Genomic DNA, 21,991 nt, shown 5'->3' on the forward strand with positions numbered 1-21,991 from the left:
GAACATCTCCATGTTCCCTACCAATGAAACGTGGTACTCCGCATCGCAAATGCTAGTCTCAAACTCGAGCGATCCTTATCCTTATTATCGGACGTCTCAATCGACTAGGAACAGTTTAGAATATACAGTGACTATAAGATGTATTTCATGATAGACATCCCCATGTTCTACCACATCTTACATACACTATAGTATATTCAAGGTCTTTATCAAAACAACAATAGTATATCACAATATAACAATATGAAGAAAGATAAAGTCATTGCCATTAATAAAAGTGTAAATTACATTAAACAAAAGATCGTTTGTACAAAGAGTCATCAAAGCCCATAGCCACAAGTTGGCTCACTAGGCACCCACTCTTTCAAATCGGTCTTTCAAAGTAGCTCAGAGTTTCATCAAGTTCGGCTTCGTCAGCCTGAAGAACATGAGAAGGATCGGGATGGTATTTCCTCAGCATCGAGACGTGAAGACGTCGTGAATACCAGATAAGGAAGGAGGAAGTGCTAATCGGTAGGCTAGATCGCCTATCTTCAGTAAAATCTCATACGGACCGATGAATCTCGGTGCTAACTTCCCTCTCTTCCCAAATCTAACAGTACCTCTAAACGGAGAAATCTTCAAGAATGCACGGTCTCCCTGATCGAAAGATAGAGGTCTGCGACGGATATTCGCATACTTCTCTTGTCGGTCCTGAGCAGTCTTCATTCTCAATCGAATAATCCATATCACGAATCATATCTGGTCCCAAGTCTGGGGACTCAGACATCTCATCCCAGTACAGAGGAGATCTGCACTTATTTCCGTACAATGCTTCAAAGGGTGCCATTCCTATACTCGTCTGGAAGCTGTTGTTGTACGAAAACTCAATGAGAGGCAATGAATCTTGCCAAGTAGTGCCAGAGTCAAGCACCACTGCTCGTAACATATCCTCCAGAGTCTGAATCGTCCTTTCTGATTGACCGTCGGTCTGAGGATGGTATGTTGTACTCAAGTGCAATCTAGTACCAAGAGCCTCTTGCAGACTGTGCCAGAAGTGGGAAGTAAACCGAGGATCTCGGTCTGAAACAATCGATCTCGGCACACCGTGCAATCTAACAATCTCTCTAACATACAACTCAGCCATCTGATCGTGTCGATAAGTCATCCGATATGGAATGAAACAAGCAGACTTCGTCAACCTATCAATCACAAACCAAATAGCATCACAACACCGAACAGACCGGGGTAGTTTCGTGACGAAGTCCATCGAGATATGATCCCACTTCCATTCCGGAATAGACAAACTGTGCAGAAGACCTCCCGGCCTCTTTCTCTTGGCTTTCACTTGCTGACAGTTCAGACATCGGGAAACAAACCTCGCAACATCACTCTTCATCTTCTTCCACCAAAACTGACTCTTCAGGTCGTTATACATCTTTCGGCCTCCTGGATGAACACTGAACCGACTGCAATGCGCCTCTCTCAGAATACGCTGTCTTAACTCATCAATATCAGGCACAACAATACGGCTATTCACAAACAAAACATCATCCCTGACCTGAAACTCAGACTGGTGTCCTGATCTCACTTTCTCTAACGACTTCTGAATACTCTCATCTGATTTCTGTGCTTCTCTGATCGACACAAACAATTCTGGCTCGGCCTGAATCGCACAAACTCTAATCGGATTCCTATATGACTCAAACTCCAATCCAGAATTGCAACAGTCGTCAATCAAACGAGACACACCGATCGTCGAAAGGGATAAAGAGCAAAGCTTACGACTCAAAGCATCAGCAGCTGCATTCGACTTCCCCGGGTAATACTTAATCTCGCAGTCGAAGTCTTTCAGAAAATCTAACAATCTCCTCTGTCTCATATTTAACTCAGACTGTGAAAATAAGTATTTAAGACTCTTATGATCCAAAAAGATCTCAAAAGACTCACCGTACAAGTAGTGACGCCAAATCTTCAAGGCAAAAACAATAGCAGCAAGTTCAAGATCATGAACTGGGTAGCGAGTCTCGTGCGGTTTCAGCTGCCTCGACGCATATGCTATCACGTGCTTCCTCTGCATAAGAATACATCCGAGACCAAGATGAGAAGCATCGCAATAAATTGTGAAACCTCCAGAACCAGATGGAATAGAAAGAATCGGAGCACTGGTTAATCTCTTCTTCAACTCAACAAAACTGGTTTCACAATTATCTGTCCACATAAAAGGAGAATTCTTCTGAGTCAGCTGGGTGATAGGCTTTGCAATAGAAGAGAAACCCTGAATAAATCTACGATAGTAACCTGCCAAACCCATAAAACTGCGGATTTCCGGCACAGAAGTCGGCCTGCGCCAGTTCGTCACTGCTTCTATCTTGCTGGGATCCACGACAATCCCATCTCCTGAAATAATGTGCCCCAGAAAGACAACTTTGTCAAGCCAAAACTCACTTCGAAAGCTTGGCGAATAACTGTTCTTTCCTCAAAATCTGCAACACAGTTCTCAAATGTTCTTCATGCTCAGTACGGCTCTTAGAATAGATCAAGACATCGTCAATGAAAATAATCACAAACTCAACAAGAAAACGCTGAAAGATTCGGTTTATCAACCCCATAAAGACCGCTGGGGCATTCTTCAAACCGAACGGCATGACAAAAAATTCAAAATGATCATACCTCGTTCGAAACGCCATCTTAGGGAAATCCTCTTCACGAACTCTCAGCTGGTGATACCCAAACCTCAAATCTATCTTTGAATAGATACACGAACTCTGCAATTGATCAAAAAGATCATCTATACGCGGTAAAGGATACCTGTTCTTAACTGTCGCCTGATTCAGTTGGCGGTAGTCAATGCAGAGATGCATAGAGCCATCTTTCTTTCTAACAAACAGGACAGGAGCACCCCAAGGCGATACACTGGGTCGAATGTATCCCTTGGCAATCAAATCTTCCAACTGCTCCTTCAGTTCCTTCAATTCGATCGGAGCCATTCTGTACGGAGCTTTCAAAATCGGCTGAGTACCTGACGTCAGATCAATGCCAAACTCAATCTCTCTAATCGGTGGCAAACCCGGAATTTCATCTGCAAACACATCAGGGAATTCCCTAACCACTGGTAAATAGTTCAGCTCAGGGCTAAACTTCAGAATATTGATCGCATAAACAAGGAATCCTTCGGCTCCTCTCTGTAATAATCTGGTCATAGATAAGACAGATATCAAAGGAATTTTAGAACGAGAACCCTTACCGAAGAATTTCCATTCATCTACCATCTCTGGTCTAAAACGTACTATCTTCTGAAAACAATCTACTTTAGCCCTGTACTTAGTCAAAACATCTATGCCAACTATGCAGTCAAAGTCAGACAACCCAAGTACAATACAATCGAACTCGATCAAATTCCCCTGAGAACTCAAACCACAATTTCTAACAAAATTCTTCAAAACAATTCCTCCACCCAAAGGTGAAGTAACAGAAACTATAGTAGGCAAAGGCTCAAAAGGCAAGGCATGCATCGACACAAATTTCTCAGATAAGAAAGTGTGAGAAGCACCTGTATCTATCAGAATAAATGCAGGATAACCAAAAATCTTACAGTTACCTGTAATCACATCATTCGGTGCAGCTTGAGCCTCATCTTCGTTCAGAGCAAACACTCTAGCCTGAGGTCGGGAAGATTGATTCGAACTTTTATTACCTCCCTGACGATACTGTTGTTGTGGTTGGAAGGAGTGAACTGCAGTCGATTTCCTTTGAGGCTGAGATGACTGTCGAGAGGCATTTCCACTCTGAGTTTGGTCAGAACCCTTCTGAGGACACTGTCTGGCATAATGTCCAGTCTGCTGGCAGATGTAGCAGTTCCCAAAGATTCCCCTACACTGGTCGCTGAAGTGTCGTCCTCCGTACTTGCTACACAAATCTCCAGAAGATCCTAAACCCTGACCAGGACTGAACTGTCTCGAACCACTCGAGCTCGAACAACTGCTTCCAGACTTCTTGAACTGCTTTCCTTTGGTACGAAAATAGTTCTTCTTGCCACCACTGATGTTACCACCCTCATTCATCTGCGGCTGATTTTTATACTGCCTTTGCTGTTGCTGTTGAGGCTGGTACTGATTCTCCCTCTTCCTTAACATTCCCGCTTCTGCCCCCTTGGCCTGATCCATCGCATCTGAAAAGTTATCTGGCCTCCCAGTATTCACCAGAATAAAGATGTCAGGGTGCAAACCGTTAATGAACTGGTCTGCTTTTGCCTCTTCATTGTCGGCAATATGCGGGGCGAACCTTAGTAAACTGTCAAATTTCGCAACATAGTCCTCGATACTCATATTCCCTTGCTTCAAATTTGCAAACTCGGCACCTTTGTCCTTTCGATAGTAAACTGGGAAAAATCTTTTATAGAATTCAGATTTAAAAAGTGCCCAAGTGATTTCCATACCTCTGTTATCTTTGGCTTTCATGGTTGTCATCCACCAACTTTTTTCCACTCCTGCAGTTGATGAATAACCAACCTAACCCTGCGGTCGTCACAGTAGTCGAGCGAATCGAAGAGCTGATCTATATCATCAAACCAACTCTCACAATCTACCGGATTCTCTTTCCCATTCAAATACGGTGGACTGAAGGATTTGAATCTTTTCAGTAAGGCTTCCATAGGCGTGATCGTCTCATCCATCTGTACCACTGGAGGAGTCATAATCGGAGGAGTTTCTGTAGTAGGAACAATCGGTGGAGTATTCATGTCTAGCCTTCTTCGAGTACCCATCTAAATTGACAGGGGTTAGAACACGGATAATTCAATTCACATCTCACCATTTCAGTGTTAAGAAACCTCTGTTCGTCTTACCAATACGATAGATGGAACTCAGATCAATGCATGAATACAGTTCATATCTCAATCAAATCATTCTTTAACAATTTGAATCTCCAAGTCACGCAATTCAAATAAATTTTCAATCCATAAAGCATGCTCGCATATTCTGTAATCATAGAATTAATCAATCACATGCGAGAATTCCAGTTCAAGCGGACTCGGTCTACCCCGCTCACTTCTAGAACAAAGTCCAGGAACTTATCTCTCTGATACCACTTAATGTGAGACCTCGGTTATAAATAACTAATCTCGGATTAGACAACGATTAAGCAAACAAGATCCAAGACTAAAAGCAAGAAATTTGTTTTTTTTTTAAAAGGGGGCTGCGCTCGGGCAGGCAAAAAATGCCGCTCGAGCGCGTCCTAAACTCCAGCGTTGCTGGATTACTCGAACTGGGGTGCGCTCGGGCTGCTAAAAACTGCAGCTCGGGCGCTCCCCCCTGCAGCAGAAACAAAACAGAGCAGAAAAGCTTGGCAACTCAAACTAAAAGTTATTCCATGCATCAAACTCAAATTCATGCATTAAAAACATAACTTCTCCCGTTATTACATGAAATGCTAGTGTTGATCAACTACGCACCAGTCTATAACATGCAACATAAGACTCGCATAATCGATACAACATAGTTCGATTACAAAATCGACTTCTACAACAACAAGGCCTCACTCTATCAACTCTTCCACCTAGCCATGCGATCTCTGACTTGGTCCTGCCCCACCTGTTTCCAAGTACACATACAAACAAAGACAACAGCCGGATAATCCGGTGAGAATTGATATTCCCAATAAAAGAGACTGACATGCAATCAAATAAACATATCAAGACATGTATGAACTCGTTCCTCATATAATCAATTAATCCAATCAGGTACTAAATTTAAAATGATATGCATGTCTTTAAACTTCTGGATTATCAAACTCAGATAATCAAATGAAATTCTTCTATTCTTTCTTTCTTTCTTTGGTTTGGGATCCCGAGGTTAAAAACATCCACAATCACACCGACTCTCCTCTCGAGGTGGACATGGCATGCTTTAATCCCCTAGACTCAAGAGCATTATAGTGAGCTACTCGACAAGGTAGTAAATCACCTACCAAGCTACTCAAATACAATCCCTAGATTGTCTAATTCAAATTGAATAAATCAAGGCTCAATATGAATGCATATGTAATCTCATGCACTCAATATAAATTCAATCATATAATCAATAAGCAATCAAATCATGCAATATGTGATTTCTTCTAGGACACTCGAATCAATCCCGACTCGAGTTAATCGTCCTATTCCATTCCAAAGTCATCTTATACCTCTTCTTTGTCGTTCCCAACACTTCAATCTGAAAACAACAATTCTTCAATCAATATTAACTCAAGTCAAACAACCAAGTTCATCAATCGATATAGGAGGACGTCGATACTATATCGGCTCAACTCTTCCGAACTTGTCAAAAGCTGCGACTCTAGCAACTTCAAGGACACCCAATCAATTTATCAGAAGAAGTCACGGATCAAAATCGATATCAAAACTCAATCAAAACTCAATACGATCAAAATATTGAAACGATATCCAAAACTCAAACTGACGGCATAACGGCTATAAACTGACCAATCCGGAAATGCAGACAACAAAACAACAGCTCAACATACTCATTCCAATCCTCAAACATCAAACTCAACACAAAATCAACACATCTCAAAATCATCATTTTCGAAAATGACAAGAAAATTCATAACAATTACATTCGTCGTTAGATCTTCGAACCGTCTTAGATATACGATCACTGCTAACTCATAGTCATCCTCTCCGAATATAAACAAATTCTGACAACATAAATAAATTCAAACTTCTCAGAATTAAGATAAACTTACTTCCAAACGGAGCACTCGTCGCTGTGATCGCAGATATCAACTCAGAATTCAATTCTATCAGACGGATTGAGCTAGAATTGAAATCACAAAAGCTTGGAAAAGCTTTGGGCGCCTTCCATGGATAGAACTCGGTTTGGGGAAGATGAAGGAATGATTAAAAGAGACTAAGTCAAAGTAGATAATATAACAAACTCACTTTTTGCGTTTTAGACCCTGAAATTACCAAAAATTGCAAAATAGTCCCTGATCAATAAAAAGTCGGCTCTCGAATTCTGAAATCACTAATTATCTCAAATAACATCAATTAAGATAAAAACGGGGCGTTAAAGTATGCATCGAGTCTATTTCCGACTGCATAGCTTCAAGCCATGAATTCGAATCCGCATCAGAAATTGCTTCCTTGAAGTTTCTTGGATCACATCCAATGTCAGGTTCATTTTGATCCCCTTCAAGAAGTAGACCATATCGAATAGGAGGTCTAGAAGTCCTCTCGGATCTTCTAGAAAGAGGCGTGTCAATTAATGGTTCATGAGGTGTGGGATCGTTATTTTGTATCTCGGGTTCTTCTCAAATTTCATCGAGTTCCATCATCTTGCCTTTCTTATCAAGTAAGAACTCCTTCTCCATGAAGGAGGCATTCCTCGAAACAAACACATTTGTTTCAGTGGGATGATAGAAATAATATCCGATTGAATTCTTCGGATAACCTACAAAATAACATAAGGTGGATCGACTATCCAACTTATCTCCCATTGTCCGCTTCACGTAAGCAGGACATCCCCAAATCCTTAAGTACGAATACTTAGGAGCTTTGTCATTCCATAACTCGTATGGAGTTTTATCCACTGCTTTAGTGTGGACATTGTTCAACAACAATACCGCCATTTCAAGCGCATAGCCCCAAAACAAAGGTGGGAGCTCAGTGAAGCTCATCATGGATCGAACCATGTCCAACAAAGTTCGATTGCGACGCTCCGAAACACCATTGAGCTGAGGTGTCATAGGAGGAGTCCACTGAGAAAGAATCCCATTCTCTTTTAGATAGTCCAAAAACTCGGTACTTAAATATTCTCCACCTCGATTCGATCGAAGTGCTTTAATACTCTTACCTAGTTTGTTTTCTACTTCAGCCTTGAATTCTTTGAACTTTTCAAATGCTTCAGACTTATATTTCATCAAATATAAATACCCATACCTGTAATAATCATCAGTAAAGGTAATGAAGTAGGTGTGACCAAATTTAGTACCAATACTAAATGGACCGCAAACATCTGTATGGATCAAATCCAAAAGATTTTGACTACGCTCAGGTTTTCCTTTGAAAGGAGATTTAGGCAGGATTCACAAGTAGGTAGAAAGTTAATATCAGACATATCAAACATGCCATCTCCCACTAGCTTGTTCATCCTCCTTGAGGAAATATGACTTAGCCTAGCATGCCAAAGTTTTGCCGGGTTTTGACTATCGTTTTTCCTTTTATTTGTTGTTACCGGTTTATCAACATAATTAATTGGAACGTCTTTTAATTTTAAGTTATATAGATCATTTTCAAGTTGTCCATTTCCAATCAAACATTCATTCTTGTAAATATTGCAAATCCCATTCACAAAATTGCAAGAAAAACCATCTCTATCAAGCATAGAAACAAAAATAATGTTTTTAACTAAATCTGGAACAAATAAAACATCTCTCAAAAATAACTTAAAATAGTTCTGCAAAAATAAATAAACGTCTCCCACAGCTTTGGCTTCAACTCTAGAACCATTTCCGAGCCTTAGTTGGGTCTCACTCATCCTAAGCTTACGACTTCTTGTCATCACCTGCAAATCATTGCAAATGTGAGATCCACATCCGGTATCCAATACCCAAGAAGTAGTATTAAGTGAAACATTTATTTCAATGTAAAACATACCCTTTGCAGTTCGCAACTGCTCGAGATATACTTTGTAGTTACGTTTCCAATGATCGGGTTTCTTGCTGTGATGGCAAACGTCTTCAGATCCGTTCACGTTTGAAGCCTTTGTTTTGATCTTCTTCTTTGGTATAATTTTCTTGGGTGGGGCAGAACCTTTTTTACCCTTTCCACTTGTCCCTTTCTTAGAGTTAGAAAAGGAACCAACCAAGAGTACCGGTTTATCCTTCTTTAATGTGGCCTCAAAAGTCACAAGCATATTGACCATCTCTTCAAGGGTGGCCTCTATCTTGTTCATATTGAAGTTCATTACAAAGCCTTCAAACGACGAAGGAAGAGAAAGAAGTAACAAGTCCGCGTTCAGTTCATGCTCCTATGTAAAATCGAGTGTTACCAACTTTTCAATGAGCCCAATCATGTGTACCCCATGCTCACGGACCGAACTCACATCTCGCATGCGGCATGTCATGAGCTCTTTGACGGTGGCATACCTCTCCGATCTTGACTGAGATCCAAAAAGTTCCTTGAGAGTATCGTGAATGTCAGCAGCATTCACTGCATTCTCAAATCGCCTCTGAAGTTCATCAGACATCGAAGCCTGCATGTAACATTTGGCCTTGATATCATGGTCCCACCATTTGTCAAGTTTGGCCAATTCTTCCGGACTCACATCAGCCGGGGCTTCTTTCGGAGGAGGCTTTTCTAACACGTAGAAAACCTTTTTCGAACTAAGAACAATCCTTAACTTACGGAACCATTCCGTATAGTTTGCGCCAGTCAGTTTTTTTTGTTCGAGAATTGAGAATAGTGGATTGCGCGAATTCATTATAATGAAATAATGAAAAGAAACAGACAATAATCAGTGATTGCTTAATTAATTTACTAAGACATAAAATATGGCGAGATTTAATTTTATGAATTTCACTCCCACTATTTTAACGATTTCACTACCCTCTAGTGAAAACGAGAAACCGATTTCCTTAGTGGGAACATGGAGTCCAATTGACAAATTATAGTCCCGAATAATATCAGCCAACCATAATTTTCAAAAGGTAGGGCCCAATTGCTTCCAAAGCGACCCCCATGTTTTTACCTCATGTACAATAAGGGCCCAATAATATGACGCCGTGTATTGTGACATGTCAAGATGACTCATCAATATTAAGTTGTGATGGACGGTCGCCATGTGGATCCCCAATAATATGAGACAATGCCATGGGAGTTCCACCCAACTTACAACATGTGTCGATCCAATGTACAGCTTTCCGACGAACGGGCCCCCCCAATAATATGAGCCGGACCGTGCCCGCGGGTAGCATCTCATACATTGATCGTTGATGGAAGGTAGGAATATTTAAATAATATTTAAATTCTCTTTTGTTTATCTTGATATCTATTTTAAATCATATTTAAAATGAGGGATTTTTAATTTTGAAAAATTGTCTCATCATATCATATTTGTATGCTTGCGGGATTCATGCAATTTAGTCTAAACATGCATACAACAATAATATCATTAATTATATTTAGGATGATCGACCCCAAAACTAATCGACCCGTGGTTGCCAATCACGAGTCTAAGTCCAATCCTAGGTGATATGCAAGTATGCAATGCAATCCTATTACATTGTGCTTCCAATTTATATTTCTTCGGTCTTTATTGTCTGCTGGGCCCACCTTTGTCTTCAAATCTTTATCTCCCACTAAGTCTAATAAATTTACAATAAATTTCGATGACAAGTAGGCGATACATATTTAAGGGTGAGAACAGGCCATAAACCAGGCCCACTTTTTATTACAAATGACAATTCAAATTGGGTCATAAACCAAGCCCATTAATAAAACCCAACAACAATAAAACCATATGTAAACTACCTAACATACACCTACAAACTTGGTCATGGCGATCGATCATCCTTTTATCCAATAATTAATTCAATAATTAAATAATTGGATAACATGCAATGGCATCATAATTTAAAAGATAAAATCAAATTTTATCTAATCTTTTCATAAGATCATATCTTATCATCAATTGTACCAAAATAATCAATTTTATAAAATCTAATTTAACGGATAAAATTTATAAATTTTCCAAAAATTCAAATTTATCCAAAAATCAATTTTAAAAAATTTCGGACTCAAACAATTTGACCCGATGCCTCGCGGACCAATAAAAAACAATTTTCGATCGGACCAAAAACTAAAATTTTGAAAATTAAAAATTCAAAAAAAAAATTGAATTTTAATTTTCCGGGCTTCCCGGGACGTTCCCGGGCAGCCCCGCCTCCACGTGGGACAGGGCTGCCCACGTGGAGTTGGGCAGCTATCCAATCGCTGCCCCGGACGCCCTTGTTTCCTTCAAATTTTTAATTTAAAATTTTTCGTTTTGTTTCAAAAAACCGAGGCTAAAAATTTTGTACAATCGATTAATTTTAATCGTTTGATCTGAGAAACAACCTGTCTCTAACGCCACTGTTGGAACATGTTTTTCAGATCATAGATCTGATACCCGGTGCAGCGGAAGTTTAAAATTTTTATATGGAACGATTCCATATCATGGGTATCAAATCCTAACGATTAAATTATGCAAGTAAAATAATAATCACAATTAAATATTTTACCTTTTCAAGCTAAGGCTTGATTATGGACTCCAACAGAATTTTCTGCTCTTGTTGTAAATCCCAGGAACTGATGACTACTCGATCAATCTCCGTAATTAGGTCCACGAACAGAAAACTGAAACCCTCTGATTGATTTCACTATAAATCAATCAGATGTTTATCGAAGAGATTAAACAGATTCGATCTGTCAATTCAGAATGTAATTTTTCAGAAAAATCACAGACTGAATTTTCTCAAAAAGGAGAAGAAGATTTTCGAAAAACCCTCTAGAATATATTTCAGTATTTTCGAAAATTTCAAGATGGAATTAATGTTCAGTTTTCAAAAACTACACATATATTTATATATAATTTCAAGACTGGATTAAGTTATATCTCTATTAGGACTCTAACTCCTTAGAGCCCATAATCCATAACTTATGCCCAACAAGCAAAGCCCGTTGTTATAGAAATTAATTTAAAATTCATCATGACTCCGATTGATAAACCGATTTCACCAATGTGCACAGAAACCATTTCTGCACCTTTTAAAGTCAAGATAATTTTTTTGAATCCGAATTCAGTGATTTCCAAAAATGCCCATCCCTATGTCATTTTAGAAAATTCCACTCCCTTTAGTTAAGAAGTCCAACTTCTCTTTCATGGTAAGAGCGCCTAGCAACATCGCCCCATGATTCCCTAGGTATCACTGATAGTGCCTACAAGAACAAGTAGGTTTTGGTTAGCGTACAGTACGGTCCCTTCATCCATATATCCCGATCGAATCAACAACCATTGGTACATCGAGAGTCGTTCGAAATTCAATAACTATGCAATGCATCTTGAAGATCAAATAGTGACATCGCATGTGCTACTAGGAAACCAAGTAACCTAAATCACATCGAGTACTCTGGCCAGAAATTTGTCACACTAATATCTCCTCAGATCGCATAGGATATCCACACTCGCAAGCGTGCGGTGAATCCTTGAAAACAATGCATCGACTCCTATATGTGTCGTAACTGTACCCAATCCCGACACCTGATGACCCTCATAGAGTCGGTAAACGAGTCAAAGTATAGTACTAGCATATAGAGTCTCCATGATGTTTCAAGTAGTAAGGACTAATGGTGTACAACCAAAACCGCGGACTTATCCACTCAACTAATAATAACCACATGGAAAGTCCGAATAGGGTAGTTCGATCATTCCTCATATGAGTATCCATTTGCATGCTTTGAACATCTCTATGTTCCATACCAATGAAACGTGGTACCTGGCATCGCAAATGCTAGTCTCGATCTCGAGCGATCCTTATCCTTATTTGCGGACGGCTCAATTGACTAGGAACTGTTTAGAATATACAGTGACTATAAGATGTGTTTCATGATAGTGATCTCTCTTTATTCACTATCTCATCTAACTTACACTATAGTATATTCAAGGTCTTTATCAAAACAACAATAGTATATCACAATATAACATTATGAAGAAAGATAAAGAAAATGTCATTAATGAATGTAAATTATATTAAACAAAGATTGTTTACAATAAGAGACTCTTAAAGCCCTTAGCCACAACTTGGCTAGCGGGGCATCAACTCTTTCAAAGATGTGTGACTCGTCTGCCACGTAATGTCTAAGCAAAGATGCGTGGAACACATCATGGATATCGGAAAGATAAGGTGGCAAAGCTAGACGGTAAGCCACGTCTCCAACCTTCTCTAGAATCTTGAACGAACCGATAAACCTTGGCGAAAACTTGCCTTTGAGACCAAATCTCATCACCTTTCGGAAAGGTGACACTCGCAGGAACACATGCTCACCTACCTCAAAATTCAACGGTCTGCGGTGAGTGTTAGCGTAGCTTGCCTGTCGATCCTGGGCAAACTTAATCCTACAATGGATCAACTCTATTGCATCGATCATCTGCTGAATCATCTGTGGACCTTCGACTCGACGCTCACCAAATTTGTCCCAAAACAAAGGCATACAACAACAACATCCATATAGAGCCTCGAATGGTGCAATGATAATACTGAGATGGTAGCTGTTATTATACGCAAACTCCACCAACGCAAAATGATCATGCCATGCCGGACCAAAATCCATCACTGTAGCTCGAAGCATATCCTCGAGGTTACGGATAGTCCTCTCACTCTGCCCGTCGGTCTCTAGATGTTAAGATGTACTCAGACTCAGTGTAGTACCAAGAGCTCGTTGGAAGCTACCCCAAAACCTATAGGTAAACTTCGGATCTCGGTCACTGACGATGCTCAACGGAATCCCATGCAGACGAACAACCTCTTGCACATACAGACGTGCCATCCTGTCGAAAGTAAAGTCCCGATTATACGGCAGAAAATGCGTGGACTTAGACAATCGATCAAAAACAACCCAAATAGCATCGCAATTCCTGGAAGACATAGGCAAGTTGGTGACAAATCCATCGTCACATGCTCCCACTTCCACTCAGGAATCTCTAAACTCTGGAGCAATCCATCGGGTCATCAAAACTCTGCCTTGACCTGCTGACACACAAGGCATCGAGACACGAACTGATAAACATTGCGCTTCATTCCTTTTCACAAAAACCTCGCACGTAGATCCTTGTACATTTTCATACTACCTGGATGTACAGAGAATCTACTACGGTGAGCCTGTGACAGAATCTCCTCTCGTAGTGTGGAATCACCAAGAACCACCACACGTCCAGAAAGACACAACAGACCATCATTCTGCAAATGAAAACCAAAAGTACCTCCATCCTGGGTCAATCGGGCTAACTTCTACGTCTTCGGATCAACGGACTGAGACTCACGTATACGAGTATACAAGGCTGATTCGGAAAGTATAGATGAAATGCAAACTCCTTGTTGTTCCTATTTATGACGGAAAACATACCCCAAGGAACAACATTCCTATACCACACGTGCAACTGAGCTGGTACTAAAGGAACTCACATAAACCTTGCGGCTAAGAGCATCCGCAACTGGATTAGAAGAGCCTGGATGGTACTTGATCTCGCAATCGTAATCCTTTAGCAGATCCATCCAACGTCATTTCCTCATGTTCAACTCAGCTTGAGTGAACCAGTACTTCAAAATCTTGTGGTCAGTGAAGATTTCAAACCTCTCGTCGTACAAATAATGAAAGATTTGATACCCCGTTAGCCAACTTGTGGCTAAGGGCTTTGAGAGTCTTTTTTTGTAAACAATCTTTGTTTAATATAATATACGTTCTTTAAATGGCGTTCACTTTATCTTATTATTATATAATGATATACTGTTGCTATTTTGATAAAGACCTTGAATATACTAAAGTAAGATGAGATAGTGAATATAGAGAGATCACTGTCATGAAACACATCTTATGTTCACTATATATTCTAAATAGTTCCTAGTCAATTGAGCCGTCCACAAATAAGGATAAGGATCACTCGAGATTGAGACTAGCATTTGCGATGCCGAGTACCATGTTTCATTGGTATGGAACATAGAGATGTTCTAAGCATGCAAATGGATATTCATATGATGAATGATCGAACTACCCTATTCGGACTTTCCAAGTGGTTATCACTTATCGAGTGGATATAGTCCGCGGTTTTGGTTGTGCACCATTAGTCTTTATTACTTGAAACATCATTGAGACTATATATGCTAGTACTGTGCTTTGACTCGTTTACCGACTCTATTAGGGTCATCAGGTGTCGGGATTGAGTATAGTTACGACACATATAGGAGTCGATGCTTTGTCGTCTAGGATTCACCGCACACTTGCGAGTTTGGATATCCTATGCAATCTGAGGAGATATTAGTGTGATGAATCTCTGGCCAGAGTACATGATGTGTTTTAGGTTACTTGGTTTCCTAGTAGCGCATGCGATGTCACTATTTGATCTTCAAGATACATTGCATAGTTATCGAATCTCGAACTACTCTCGATGTACCAATGGTTGTTGATTCGATCGGGATATATGGATGAAGGGACCGTACTGTACGCTAACCAAAATCTACTGGTTCTTGCAGGCACTATCAGTGATACCTAGGGAATCATGGGGCGATGTTGCTAGACGCTCTTACCATGATTCAATGGGCAAGTCAGAAATTGTTGTTCCGAGTCACAAGAAGTTGTGATCCCACGGCTAGCTGTATCCCTGAACCATTGAGGGTCACACAAGTAATGGATTTCTAATCCCCGTTGAGATAATTAAATTTAAAGAGTTAAATTTAGTGGATAAAGAAGTAGGACTTCTTATTTAAAAGTAGAGGGAGTAAGATTTCCTAAAATGACATATTGATGGACATTTTTGGAAACCACTGAATTCGGATTCAGAAAATTTGTCTTGACTTTAAAAGATGCAGAAATGGTTTCTGTGCACATTGGTGAAATTGGTTTATCAATCTGAGTCACGATGAATTTTATATTAATTTCTGAACATGCGGTCTTTGCTTGTCAGGCTTGAACTTATGACTAATGGTCCCTAAGCTGTTAGCAGCCCACATTATAAATAAGTTATTGCAGTACAGAAATTGATACGATAAGGCATAAAATTTTCAGAAAACCTAGGGTTCTCTTTCTAGGTGGCCGCCGCCCCTCTCCCTCTCTGTCATAAAAAATCCAGCCTGTAATTTTCGAAAATGCAGTCTGGTTTAACAGATGAAATCTGTTAATTTCTCTTCGTAGAAACTTCTGATAGACTTTCTAGTGCAGTCTATCAGAGGGATTAAATCTCCGTTCGTGGACCTGATGGAAGAAACGTTCGTTCATCAGTTCTTGGGATATACAACAAGAGCAGATTAATCTGTTGGTGTCCATAATCTCGCTTCGAGATTTTAAGGTAAAATTTACATTGTTTAAATTTTATGTTATCAATTTTACTCGTAGGAATTTGATACCCATGATATGGAATTGTTCCATATAAAATTTTAAAACTTCCGCTGCAACGGTTATCACTTTATTTTTCGATCCGAAGAACGACCGTGTTCGAACAGTGGTATCAAAGCAAGGTTGCTCTCGGATCATACGATTAAAATTTTATCAAAATTGTACCATGCCTCAATTTTCAAAACTGAAGACAGCAGGCAGCCGCCGCCCGCCGCGCAGCAAAGGCTGCGCGCCGCTGGGCTGCACTCGGCAGCCCAGCGTGATGGGCTAGGGCAACCGTTGCCCTAGCCCATCACCCAGTTGGGCCGCGTAAGGCGGCCCACCGCGCAACTGGGCTGCAGGTGGCGGCCCAGTGGCCCAGCAGCTGGGCTAGGGCAACTGTTGCCCTAGCCCAGCGCTCGACTGGGCCGAAAGCTGGGATGGGCTATGGCCCAGCCTAGAAGGGTAGGGCGGGCTGCCCAGGATTGTCCCAGGCAGCCCCAAAATTATATTTAAATTTTTTTATTTTATAATTTTAGAAATTATAATTTTTAGACCAATTGAAAATTGTTTGGATTAGTCAATGAGGCAATGGGTCAAAATTGTTTGAGCCCAAATGTAAGGCCCGGTATTAATTATAAATTAATCCAAATTTATTTAATTTTAATCCGAGTATATTTAATTTGGGAATATTTAGAGTTTTGATTTAAATTCTAATATTCTTAAATTATTTAGGATTGAAATTGAATTAAAATAAGGGCCGAGGACCAAATTGCAATTATTGAAGAATCTAGGGACTAAAGTGCAATTTTATTGAAAGTTATCAGATTTGTGTTGGATTACTCAGCTTTTGCACGTGTACTTTATTCCTTATTCAGAAATTGAGAAACAGAGCCGAGATCTTATTTGTTTTCTTTGAAAGTTTGATCTTCAAATCCTTGTAACTTTTGAACCGGTTGTCCGATTTCGATTCCGTAAATTGTTCTGGAACCCTTACGACGAGGGCTTTGATCTCGTGTAAGTTTTATGTTGTGATATTTGGATTTCGAAATCAATGAAGGGCAGATATCAGATTTTGAAACATTGATCATGTTTTTGAGTTTGTCTTGCTTCTATTTTCGAAACCGGGTAAAGAGCTTATGTTATTATGTTGAATCTTGATGCTAGCATGTTATATGATTGTTATGGCTGTTGGTACTGAGGTTTTGAAGATTATATCAGCTGGTTTTCTTGATTGAGAGCACGTACACATGGTTTGAATAAAAGAAATGATTTCGGGATTACGTTGGTTACCGATTTTGAATCGCTACGCCGTTTAATCGAGTTTTTGGACTGTGTTGTTATTCGATAACTAAGCTGAAAAACTTATCTTGATGATGTGAATGTTATAGTATTTTTCTTATTCAGTTTCAGTTGAGTTTGAAGGTTTAACGACACAAGACGCCGACTTGAACGAACGAAGAAAGAGTTGAGATTTGAAGAGTTCAGAACCTCGATAAACGAAGGTATAATGACGACATCGCGAAGTAGGGACTTTGAAACTCAAGAACGATTATCTTTGAGTTGGCCCGCAAAAATCACATACTTGTTTATGTTTTGATTTGATTGTGGTGTTGTCGATCCATCTCAGGTAGTGGATCTTTAAATTTGAGTTGATATGATGTTATATCGAATTGATTCTAAGCCAAGGTTGCGGTTAACCTTATTTGAGAGTCGTTTACGAATTTGTTAGATGGATATCCATGTCAAGATCTATTATGAATCTTGATGGCTTCGAAGTTATATGAATCAAATCGTATTTAAAGTGTTTGAGTACTCTATTTGTTGAGTCGAGTTTTAAATAGAGTTAATATGATTTATTTAACGCTTTTGATATGTTGGTTATACTGAGAATTATATCTCACCGGAGTTTATCCGGCTGTTGTCTTGTTTTGTATGTGTGCATGACAACAGAGAGGGCAGGAGCTGATCATCGACGTCATTGACAGCTGGGAGAGAGTCTAGCACGTGAGGGCTCGGGTTGTAGATGATGTTTTGAATGTTAGAAGCAAGGAACTTTAGAACTTGTTGGTTTTGGAATACATGTATAAAACTTGAGATAGTTTGTGTCGTTATCGTTATCGTTTCTTTAGCGACTTGTGCGATGTAATAAATACATGTATAGATACTTGAGACCTTGTTTATATTATTATGCATGATTTGGATCTTTTATATCATGTTTTAGACTTGAGTTTGATGAATTTGAAGGAGTTGAAGGGATCAGATTTGCGGACAAAAAACAGGGCAAGTTTCTGCTCCAGGAGGTGCCCCCGTGGTAATTTTTGACGGCTCCCGCGTAGCCTGGAGATTAGCCTACTGTTTTGGAAAAAAGCAGGGGCGCCCCCGCGGTAGTTTTTGGTGGCGGGGGCGCACCCCTTTTTGGAAAAAAAAAAAAATTTTTTTTTTGGGAACCTTTCTTTTCTTATTAGATTAATGATGCTTATTCATTAATTGCCCTTAAGATATGAGATTAGCAACCCGAGGCCCCACAACAGGTGGTATCAGAGCGTTAAATTTCTCGGACTAAGAATAGATGAGTGGGGTAGATCGAGTCTTTTACTCTGATTTAAGTATTCTTGAAGCATGTTTATTATCTGACTTGATTTACAGCTTTAAGAATTGCATGCTATCCGTTATCTGATATTATTGGAAGCATGTAATAATACGACTGAATCAGATTCGATCTTTTGAGAAGGCATTGAGGAACTGAAACAGAAATGTGTTATGATATGATGAACTGTACACTAATGTGTTTGATTATCAGATATGCCTCCCTGACCAGCACCGAGAGTTAGGCAGACATTGGCTACGAATTAGCCTGAACAGACAAATGCTGCACAGGTCCCCGTGACATTGTCTGAACATGGACAGGGTAGTACATCTACTGATGAGTTCAGTGATGCTAATCCGATGGAGAAACTTTTGAAACGATTCCAGTCATTCAAACCACCGAAGTTGCAAGGAACAGAGAATGCTATAGAGTGTGAGAACTGGCTGGAAGATATTGAGCAGTTATTTGAGTCCATTGATTATACAGATGATCGTCGTGTGAGACTGATAATTCATCAACTGCATGGCCTTGCCAAGAGTTGGTGGATAGCGATGAAGAGAGCACTGGAAAACCAAGGTACTGTTATTACCTGGTTTGTATTTCGAACTGCTTTCTATCAGCGTTTCTTTCCTGTGTCTTATCGCAAGGACAAAGGAGCAGAGTTTGCAAGTTTGCAACAGAGACAGTTGAATATTGAAGAATATGTTGCCAAATTCACTAGCTTGTTGAAGTTTGCACCACATATCGCTGTTAGTGACGAAGCTCAAGCCGACAAATTTATCAATGGCTTGAATCCTGATGTGTTTACACTGGTGAATTCGGGAAGACCGAATACCTTTGCTGATGCTCTGAATCGAGCAAAGGGTGCAGAAGCAGGGATACTAAAACAACGAGGAGCACAGTTTGTGCCACAGCCAGTGAGACAACCACAAGAACAGCCACAGATTCCACAGCCACCTCGATTTGAAGCTGGAGGTAGCAGCAGTGGAAAGAAAAATTTCTTCAAGGGTAAGAGCAAACAGTTCAAGAGATTAGGTGGTGGTAGCTCTTCTAGTTGTAGTGGATCCCGACAGTCTAGAGCTGGACAGAAGTCTGATGTATATTGCAACAAATGTGGAGGTCGCCATACTGATGAACAATGCCGAGGTGTGTTTGGAAGCTGCCACATTTGCAACAAGATGGGACACTTTGCAAGAGTGTGTCCACAACGAGGATCTGAAGGTGCACAGGGTGCAGGAGCATCGAGACCGGTGGGTCAATCTACATCTTCAGTTCACTCTTTTCAACCACAGCCTGCCGCACCGAGTAGAGGAGGAGGTCAGACGGTGAATCAACCTCCAAGGCAACAAGCAAGGGTGTTTTCATTGACTGAGGAGCAAGCACAAGCGGCACCAGATAATGTGATTGCAGGTAACTGTTCTCTTTATGGTTATCCTGCTTATGTCTTATTTGATACTGGTGCGTCGCATACTTTTATATATGAGAAGTTTGTTGCATTGCATTCATTACCTGTTGAGCCCTTAGCTACTGTTGTATTTATTTCATCACCTCTGGGTCGAGGTATTGTATCAATGAAGTCTGTACGAAATTGTATATTACAGTGTGAGGGGCATGAGATTGAGCTTGATTGTATTGTACTCGGTTTGTCTGATTTTTATTGCATAATCGGTATTGATATGCTAACCAAGTACAGAGCTACAGTAGACTGTTTTCAGAAGATTGTGAAGTTCAGACCTGATATGGCTGATGAATGGAAATTTTATGGTAAGGGATCAAAACCTAAAATTCCATTGATATATATTCTTGCTATGACTGAGTTGTTACAGAAAGGAGCAGAAGGATTCCTTATTTATGTAGTTGATATACTGAAGACTAGTCCGACATTGACTGATATACCGGTGGTGAGTGAGTTTGCAGATGTATTCTCTGACGAAATTCCAGGATTGCCACCATACAGAGAGGTAGATTTCGGTATTGAATTGATGCCAGGTACACAGCCGATATCAAAAGCACCTTACCGTATGGCACCGATTGAATTAAAAGAACTGAAAGACCAACTTGAAGATTTGTTGGCCAAGGGTTATATCAGACCGACCGTCTCTCCTTGGGGTGCTCCGGTATTGTTTGCTAGAAAGAAGGACGGATCGATGAGACTATGTATTGACTACCGGCAATTGAACAAAGCAACGGTAAAGAATCGCTATCCTTTACCTCGTATCGATGATTTATTTGATCAATTGCAGGGATCGTCAGTATATTCAAAGATTGATTTGCGATCCGGATATCATCAACTGAGGGTTAGAGACGAAGATATTCCTAAGACTGCATTTAGAATCAGGTATGGCCACTATGAATTCATAGTCATACCTTTTGGTCTAACGAATTCACCAGCAGTTTTTATGGGATTGATGAATAGGGTATTTCAAAGATATCTTGATGATTTCGTGATCATATTTATCGATGATATCTTGATTTATTCTAAGAATATGTGTGAACATGCTGATCATCTCCGAATTGTATTGAGAACGTTACGGGAAAAAAAATTATATGCCAAGTTATCAAAATGTGAGTTTTGGTTGCAGCGAGTCGTGTTTCTTGGCCATATAATTTCAGGAGATGGTATATCAGTGGATCCAAGCAAAGTAGAAGCTGTGATCAGTTGGCAAAGACCGACGTCTGTGCCAGAAATTCGAAGTTTTATGGGCTTAGCAGGTTATTATCGTCGATTCATTCGAGATTTTTCATCTATAGCGAAGCCTATTACACAGCTTACACAGAAGAATGCACCATTTGTTTGGTCTGAGGCATGTGAAAGGAGTTTTGTTGAACTGAAGAAGAGATTGACTTGCGCCAGTGTTGACAATCCCTAAAGGTACTGGTGATTTTGTTGTTTATTGTGATGCTTCTCACCAGGGTTTGGGATGTATTTTAATGCAGAAAGGACATGTTGTTGCTTATTCTTCTCGACAACTGAAACCACATGAGGTTAGGTATCCGATTCATGATCTTGAATTGGCTGCTATCGTTTTTGCATTGAAGATCTGGAGACATTATTTATACGGCGAGAAGTTTGAAATCTTTTCTGATCATAAAAGTTTGAAGTATCTATTCTCACAATCTGAATTGAACATGAGACAACGACGATGGCTTGATTTATTGAAGGATTTTGATTGTGAAATCAAATACTATCCGAGAAAATCTAACGCAGCATCAGATGCCCTGAGTAGAAAAGTATGTGCTCTATCTTTATCTACTATAGGTGTATCTAGTTTGATTGAGAATTGTTGTGTTTCTGGTATGTA

Source organism: Henckelia pumila, chromosome 1 (assembly GCF_033568475.1).
Source record: "Henckelia pumila isolate YLH828 chromosome 1, ASM3356847v2, whole genome shotgun sequence".
NCBI lineage: Eukaryota > Viridiplantae > Streptophyta > Magnoliopsida > Lamiales > Gesneriaceae > Henckelia > Henckelia pumila.